This window comes from Coturnix japonica, chromosome 13 (genome assembly GCF_001577835.2).
Source record: "Coturnix japonica isolate 7356 chromosome 13, Coturnix japonica 2.1, whole genome shotgun sequence".
NCBI classification, from domain to species: Eukaryota; Metazoa; Chordata; class Aves; order Galliformes; family Phasianidae; genus Coturnix; species Coturnix japonica.
The window spans coordinates 9,745,238-9,753,358 of record NC_029528.1 but is presented as its reverse complement, the minus strand read 5'-3'; the positions used below and the strand labels follow the sequence as shown (position 1 = coordinate 9,753,358).

Here is an 8,121-nt window from a genome sequence, read left to right as displayed (position 1 = left end):
AAAGGCTAATTAAGAGGGAAGAGGTACACATACCTCATAGGACATTTGGCCTTAATATTTGTATCATTTGCCAACAGCTATCTTTCAAATCAGAAAAAACACTCTGAATAAAAAGCAGAGAGGAGTTCAGCTGGAAAACACGCGCACGGATACACACAGGTGCCCACGCACCACTGGTCACACTGCTCAGAAAGAAGCAGAACTCTCCAAACCTCTGTCAGGCTAATTAAATTCCAGACAAGGTAGAAAATTAAGGTATTAGCTCTCTGCTCCCTGCATTGGCTGGTTTTATAAGCAATTCCTAGCAGAACTACCTGTGAAGCCTTTCAGCAAAGTAACATAACAAGTTGGTAAAAAGTAATAATGAAGAGTATCCACTCAACCATATTTTACTTTACAAACAGTACAAGACCAAAGGATGCTAATGAAGAACTGTTTCATTGCACAAAGAAAACAAGAGACAGAAGGACAGAGTAGAGACTACAGCTTGGGAACAAGGCAAAATCCTTGCCTGCTCCCCAAATATCTCTTCAGTAACTATTGGCAGTTCTCTATCCAATCCAGAATAATCTATTTACAAATTTCTTGCAGGACTCAAATCCACAAATTAATTTTAAAAAGGAGGCTGTGAAACTTTCAGTGTGAAAGTAAAATTAACACTACCCAGTCTATGCAAGTATCAGCTTCATGAATTTTTTCTTTTTAACTATTCTAGACTAAAATATGTATGCTTCATGCTCAGGCAAACCTCCAGCTGCATAGAAATGAAATATTACTGAAAAAAAGGTTGTTTACAGAAGCTGGCTGGAGCAGCTAATACATATTATAATATGCTAAGCTCTGATAGTCCCATATCAGTTGCAATTACTTAAAAATTCAGCATCTCTGAGATTGAGGCAAATTCAATTTTCTTTATTCATGAAGTAACAAAAACAATGGGCAAGGATATAAAGGAATACCTCTGGTAAAAGGTAACAACTGGTAACAGACTGCCGGCAGAAAAATATGCTGGTTGATGGTACCCCAGAGAACACATAAGAAAACATCCAGTTTTCTTTAATTGTTCCTTAGTTTTACTGTTTCATCCAGGCATATAAACTCTATTAAACCAATACAGTCTCCCCGGATATACATAAAGTTTAATTCAAAACAAGACAGTGGATACTGAGCTCTTCACTGACCTAAAGGGTTTCTCTGAGAAATGTGTGGATGAGCACAAATGGAGAGAGTGCATCTAACAACTGGGACCACTCAATCAAGATGTCCATGCAAATAATTAAAATGCTTAATGAAAGAGAACTGGGGGGAGAAAAACGGTGTTAATTGGTTTCTTCAGATTGATGCTGTACAGAGCTCAAAGCAGAAATTAATGTGGCATCTCCCAAGAACAAACAGCCCATGTCACTTTGCAGATTTATGGCATCTACTCTTTGCTTATGTATGAGGAGTACCAACAAAATCTCACCTACCATTGCTAGCTTCTGTAAGTGGCAAACAAAAACAGGTGGGTGGCAAATAACTAAATTTGTTTTACTTCCAATTTTGTAATTAGGGGAGAACTACTAAAAAGTATGCTCCCATAGTGACAGAAACCACTCAGAATTTGATAACCTCAAATAGGGCACTTGCTTGGAGCAACTCGCCTGCAACACTTTTGGAGAAAACTCTGCCAAAGTGCAGAATAACTCAAGGGTGTTTGCAGCCAGAGGTGTGGGAGGGCAGGGCAGGGAGCACTGCCTGCTGAATCTGAGCTGGCACATGCTGAGAAAATGAGAACAGGCAATTCCCAAAACAACATTATCTTAATATCAGCACATTACTGAAATAGGAAGGAAAAGTTGTTCAACAGAAAATGCGTGCTTATTCATGAGCAAATCAAATGTCACTCTTCAGAAGAACTCGGAGGTCTCTATTATAAAATTTAATAGCAGAAACATGCCAAAATTAGCTTTGATTCAGAACAATGATGGCTGTAGGTACCATGGGGTATAAGGTCTCAGTCTGTGAAATATAGGTGACTCAGAATCTTACAAAAGGATGTGGCTGTTAGCAGAATTAAATCATTTAGATAATGGTTCTTGAGGTCAGGAAGCCTCACAGTCCCTGACCTATGTTTCCCCTATCTGCACTAACCAGCAGCTCAGAAGCTAAAACCCACGCAATATTTGCAAGGAACATTATCCACAAAAAGTGGGGAGAGCAAGTAACCGTGTCAATGCACAAATTTGGGCCACAGAAAGGCAACAGTATTCAAACACATGTATGTGTTTTTCCCAGTCTTTATCCTCCTAATCTGCCTGAAATTACCTCGTAAGCAAAGCACCTGTGTGGATTTAGCCAATTAGTGATAAACAGCAGATAATCCTCATTTCTAGTTATATTAATAGAAAGATTGCAAATAGATAAAAATAAAGGAGAAAGAGTCTCTCACAATACTGCAAAAAAGTATTTAAAAATGCAACTTTCAGAAATCTTATCATATTGACAATATTATTGCAGACGCATTCAGGTTCTTATCTTTCTGAAGCAAACTGCCATTAGCCATCACAACTCCAGGACTCCCAACCCATACCCACAGACATGACAGACAGAGATTGATTTTTCAACTTGCCTAATTGGCCAGAGGATATAGGAAATTAACAGGATCTGGCTCTGCTTGAGCTAGCAGCTTTTCCCTTTTGCTAGAAACAGAAAGCGAGATTATGCATTACTTATTGTTATGCCAATTCTCTTGCTAGAAGAATTAGAGGCAGCTTTCCTTGCAGGGGTAATTATTTTCTTTGCAAAGATGCTTACAGCTTTTGTTTTGTTTCCTCGATACAGTCTGCTTTATTTATTTCTTTTTTTTTTTTAAATGCTTTTTTAAAAGATTGGAATTAAGGAGGTTTTTCCTCTGGAATGAAGAACACTGAAGAATGACTCAACGCATTCACAGAGGTAAATGCAAACACATCACTGCTCTTCTCAAAGTTGACACAATAGCCCTGCAATGAAATAGCTGAGGGCAAAGTAGAGAGAGTTCTGACGCACCAGCTCACTGACATACCACGCATTCTTTTGAACTCTTTTTTTAGCCTCTATAAGAAGTCCGTCTGCCATTTTTTTTTCCTTAAACTTAATAGCTCATCTTTCTATACTCAAATCAGTAGGCAACCACTGAAAAACACTGCTCTGAGCAGCACTGCAAAGCTGTGTTTCCTGCGGCTGCCCCCCAGTTTGACTTCTTAGTGTCTAACACTGGGATTGTGTTTAGCCTGCAGCCTTTATGTTGGTAACATCCCTTACTCTCCACCTTTGTTTTTTTCCCCACAAAACATGCCAAGTTTACTTAAAGCTGTTTCAGAAGATAGGAATGGGACAGCACAGCCAACCAACAGCAGTGCATAAGCTTTCCTCTTTAACTACTCCCCAGACTAGATAATCTTTAAAATATGAAGTAGGCATAAAGCTCTCAAAAGCTCCCAGTGCAGTATTCTCTTCTTATTCTGTTTAAAAAATAATAAAAATAATAATAATTTTTTATTTCTGCCTGTCTGAGAATTCTATCATTTTCATATTTTAAACTTCTATATTTCTTCCCTGAATCTCCCTGGAAAGATCTCTCCTGCAGTCTTCCATGAAATACTGTCAATATTGGTATTCTGCTGTTAATTCATCTCTGCTGCTTCACAGCCACACAGCAGACTACCCTAATGGAACTGCACCGTCTGCAACCCACAGCAGTGAAGATTATCCTTTCTGAATCTCCTCACACATTGGCAGTCTGTCGCTTAATGGATTACTCTTTGGAGAAGTCAAAGACTATACATGAAGTGCAAAACAAAACCTCAACAGAAATGTTATCTTCAAAAGTCACCAATGAAAGTTTCTATTTTTATGCTCCATTTCTTTCCTGTGTGGATTACTTGTTACTGAAAGTCTATATTCCGTCTGTTCTATAACCTGGGTGTTTTCAAAGACCTTAAAAATTAAAAGTCAAATCAGCAATGCTTATTAATACTGAGGTGTTTTTTTTTTTTGTATTACTCAATTCTGCAGTAATGTTTACAGTTTCAAGGGGAGTTTATAATTATGCAAATTGCTAAGCAGTCTGCATAATGTACAACATGTTTGGGTTCACTGACTAGAAGCCGAGATACATTTCTTTAATGCTGCCTGTATGCTGTGTAATTCAGTTTGCATTTCTTACGCTCCACTGCTCTGTACCTGTCTGCAGCAGTATCCCTTGTGTTTCAGAATTTATATGCAACCTCGGTACCTTTGCAGACATTTGGTTCTCAGAAATTGCCTAAATAATTTATGTCTGCCAACTTAACATTTTGCAAAGCAGAGCAACATTTTGATAGCCCTATCAGTGTTGAAACCTAGTGAAGAATTTTACCCTTTTAATTATAAGCTTAGTTGCTCTCATCACAGTTATAACTTAAACATTCCAAAAGCTGAACATATGACACTGATTTTTATTATTTTTTAAACCAAATTCTATGAAATGCATTCCACTGTTTTAAACACTGCTTACCTCTTTCATACCATAGATATGATTCCTGTAGTCACCAACACGCTGTATTCTGATTTTGTTTCCCAAGGTGTCCATCACTGTGACCTTGCCTGCACAGGGCAGTTCTGAATTGTTGTTCCATGATACTCCTGGTGCTCAGTCATAGCACCTGGTACCACAATGGTAGCAGGGTATTTCAAGCTGAGGTGGGTTGAAGAGCTCCAATAACCGCCAGGCCTGTTAAAATATTCCACCCTGTGTGAAAGGCTGATTCACTTAGTCACTTTCTTAAAATATCATCTAGGCAATCACCAGATTCCTGAAAGCCAAACTAAGGTGATTAAATACCTCTACAGACAATTGCAGGCAATTAACAAGCTCTATTGGGCTCCCAGCCATGACTGTCTCTCAGTCCTCCATCCTTATAGCGCTGGCAAAACACCCCCAAATTCACATGGTCAGTCCTGCTGCAGCACTGAACTCTTCATAGTTTCATAGTCTTCCCTACATCCCAGGGTAAACTCAAATAAAGAAGTTGGGGAGAAAATGACAGAAGCAGCATCAAATTAAGCATGGAAGCAAATATATGTTTTACTCCATTCAGCATTTATTGCTTGCTGCTGTGGCAAAATGGTGCTTGCTCTTTCTCAGGACTGACTGGTGCTGGTCAACTAAGTTGGGCTTCCTATTTTAACATCGGCAGCAGCCTCTCAGTTTTAGTAGGTGATTCATTAGAGCAATTACTAACTCCCACCCAGCCTCAGGGTGTGGACCATACCATGCAAACTGATAGGCTGAAAACCACAGGAGGCTTTCACTCAGCTCTGGTTATGCTTTTATATGGTCTCTGTGGGACAGCAGTGCTCAATTAACTTATATTACTCCCTATAAACCTAATAGAGATTTTATAGGTAGAAGAAATTTGTTTCTTTTTTTTCAAGCTCTTACGTCTCAGATTAGCTGAAAATGGCTTTTGTTCTACTGTTATAAGTCTGCAGTGTGTTAGACATAGTAAGCCTAGGTCTAGGCAGGCAGAGGCCACGCAATGCCAGCCTCACTTTCCTTATTCTCCTTAGCAGCTGGTAGACTAATTAACTTTCTGAGAGTATTCAGTCCACATCCACACTTTGAAATAAAAGAAGAAAATCTGAAAAGAAGATTTTTTTTCCCCCATCTTATACCTGCTTTCCACATTAGTTATTTTGTGTCTACAGTTCAACAGAAAATGGATTTTATAATTTTGTTATATCCACTTATTTTAGAAAAGGTATTTCCTTCAGCACTATCTAAGCTCCCTACAGTAATTACATGAGGAATATAAAGCACTACTCCTTCAGGGAATAAGCCAGCTCATGCAGTTAAGGAGAATTTTTCCTTAGAGATCGATAATTTCATAATTAGCCACTACTGGATATCTTGCAGATTCCAGCTGTCATGGGAGAAAAAATATTTGACCATCCTGAGTCTCTGGCCTCAAACAACATAACCATCACTGTGTTCTGATAGAAATGGAGTGGACAAAATCCCTGGTAAAATAACAATTTAAAAAACCCCACAAAAACCAACCAACCAAACCTCACTGAGAACAACAACAAATCCAGTCTGCCAATGTCTGCAATGTGCTCATTTTAGATGCATACATACATGTATATCTTTTCAGTTATAGTTAATTTTGCCTACTGAGTTTATGTTTAATGAACTGAACAAAATTTGTAGTGATTAGAACATGAATCCTTCATATTTACTTCTCATCTGGTTAATCTGCCAGATTAGATGACGCTTTTGCAGTACATTTTTAGTGTCTTATAAAGAACACGCATATGTGAGATTCAGTGACACAATAGCCCATGGTTATGACAGTTGTTTCCTTGCAAGACCTCAAAAAACAATCAGATCTATATTATGCCAAAACATACTATTATAAGATAAAAAAAATTATCTAATTGAGTGAACAAAAAATAACAAGGGAATGAGAAAATAATGTAGAACTACAGAGAGGAAATTATTTGTCCAGAGGTAAATGGAGAAACTTGAGAAATCAAGAGCAGAAGTTCAGATCTCAATGGCAGAACACCTTTCCTCTTTTTTCTGGAAGTTGTCCATCATCATCTAAACCCATTAATCATTTCCTAGCTATATTTCAGTATTACACTGAAGTAGTTGGTATAAAGCTTGTCAACATCATACCTTGGACTTCAGTCACTAAACCAGATAATTAACACTCATTGCTATTTGTACAATATATATCTTTCAGTTATCACTTCTCATTCAAATCAGTCATAATATTTAAAATGCCATTTGAATGATTAGCACCCAGTCAATCGCTAAGCAAACAGTATTTAACTAGTCATAACAGTGGGGATGGGCAGCAGGAAAGCTTGAAAGTACATTTTGGAAAAGAATAAACATTGTTATGTTCTGCATTCTAACCTAAGGAAAAGCAATCAAAGAATAGCTCTTAAGGCTGAGAAGATGAAATCTGGTGATGCGCTGATGTAGGTAGCAGGAAAAGTTCTGACCTGAAATGGAGTGAGAAGAACCATGATTGAAATGCATTTACTTTTTTCCAAGCTATTTCCCTGATGTCTTTATTTTCTTTGCTATATACATATTACCTTTCTGTCCCCATAAAAGCTTCACATGTGAGGGATCTGCTTCACCCCTTCACCCCTTCCTCTGCTTGTTGTCATTTCCCCAGTGAAATGCATCTGCTGTGACAGGGGAGCATAAGCTGAAGCCTCAGCTGCCTGACTTCATAGGCTTCTGTTTTGCCTCCTTAATCACAGCCTCTGCCTCCTTGAAGAGCCAGAACTAATAATCATCTATGGCCTTGGTCTGAAACACAACACCACAAACCCAAACTTGCAGAAACAAATACCTTCACGTACTGATTTTCAATGCAAATTTAATACATAGATTCCCTCTATGGAAATGAATCAAACTACCCATTTTCTTTTAGTTGAGGAAGAGTTTGAAGTTGAAGTGATCAAATATTTTAAAATGTAAATATCTCATCATTTGTGTGTATATATATATGTTTATTAATTACTAATGATTTGTGGCACTCCTGTATTTGAAAAGACTCCTAAGAAAAGAACACCTAAACCAGTCTGATCAAGCAAATCCAATGTTTTAGCCCTGTACTCCATAAAGGAAGAGCAGAAGCCACCGAAGGAAAACAAATACTTACCAGGGATCCACACAGATCCTGTATCAAAGACCTAATCCCAAGCTGATGCTGCCAAATGAAAGATTAGCATTAAATTCATGTGAGCAACATACCACAACCTCAGAATTTCCCAGCAGAAAAAACACAACACCCTGAATGACTGATTACTACCCCTAAGAATTTGCACTCTCACAATACAGCGACAGTTTTAGTGACACAAATCCACACTGTGATTGTTAAGCCAAGCATGTTTATATAGAGGCTCTAAGTTATTGCTGATGGGAGTCTAGAAATAAAAATGAATCAAGTTTGTGAGAGATCTACCTGGCGGTTCTGCTTTTTATGGAACAAAGAAAGAGAAATATTCAAAACAGATGGAAAGATTCGTACCACCATAGAACAAGCTGAGCTTGGGGAGTGTGGAGGGTTGTTCTTTTAGGCCACCCAACATGCA

At 38.1% G+C, this 8,121-nt stretch overlaps 1 long non-coding RNA gene across 1 annotated transcript; it reads right to left on the bottom strand.

Annotated features, from left to right (window-relative positions):
* Positions 1–4,525: 4,525 nt before the first annotated feature.
* On the bottom strand, positions 4,526–7,738 carry LOC116654071. The gene is made up of 3 exons (XR_004308945.1): positions 7,689–7,738; positions 6,929–7,017; positions 4,526–4,735 (listed from the first exon to the last, which is right to left on the bottom strand). It is a non-coding gene; the product is annotated as an uncharacterized LOC116654071 (long non-coding RNA).
* Positions 7,739–8,121: the final 383 nt, after the last annotated feature.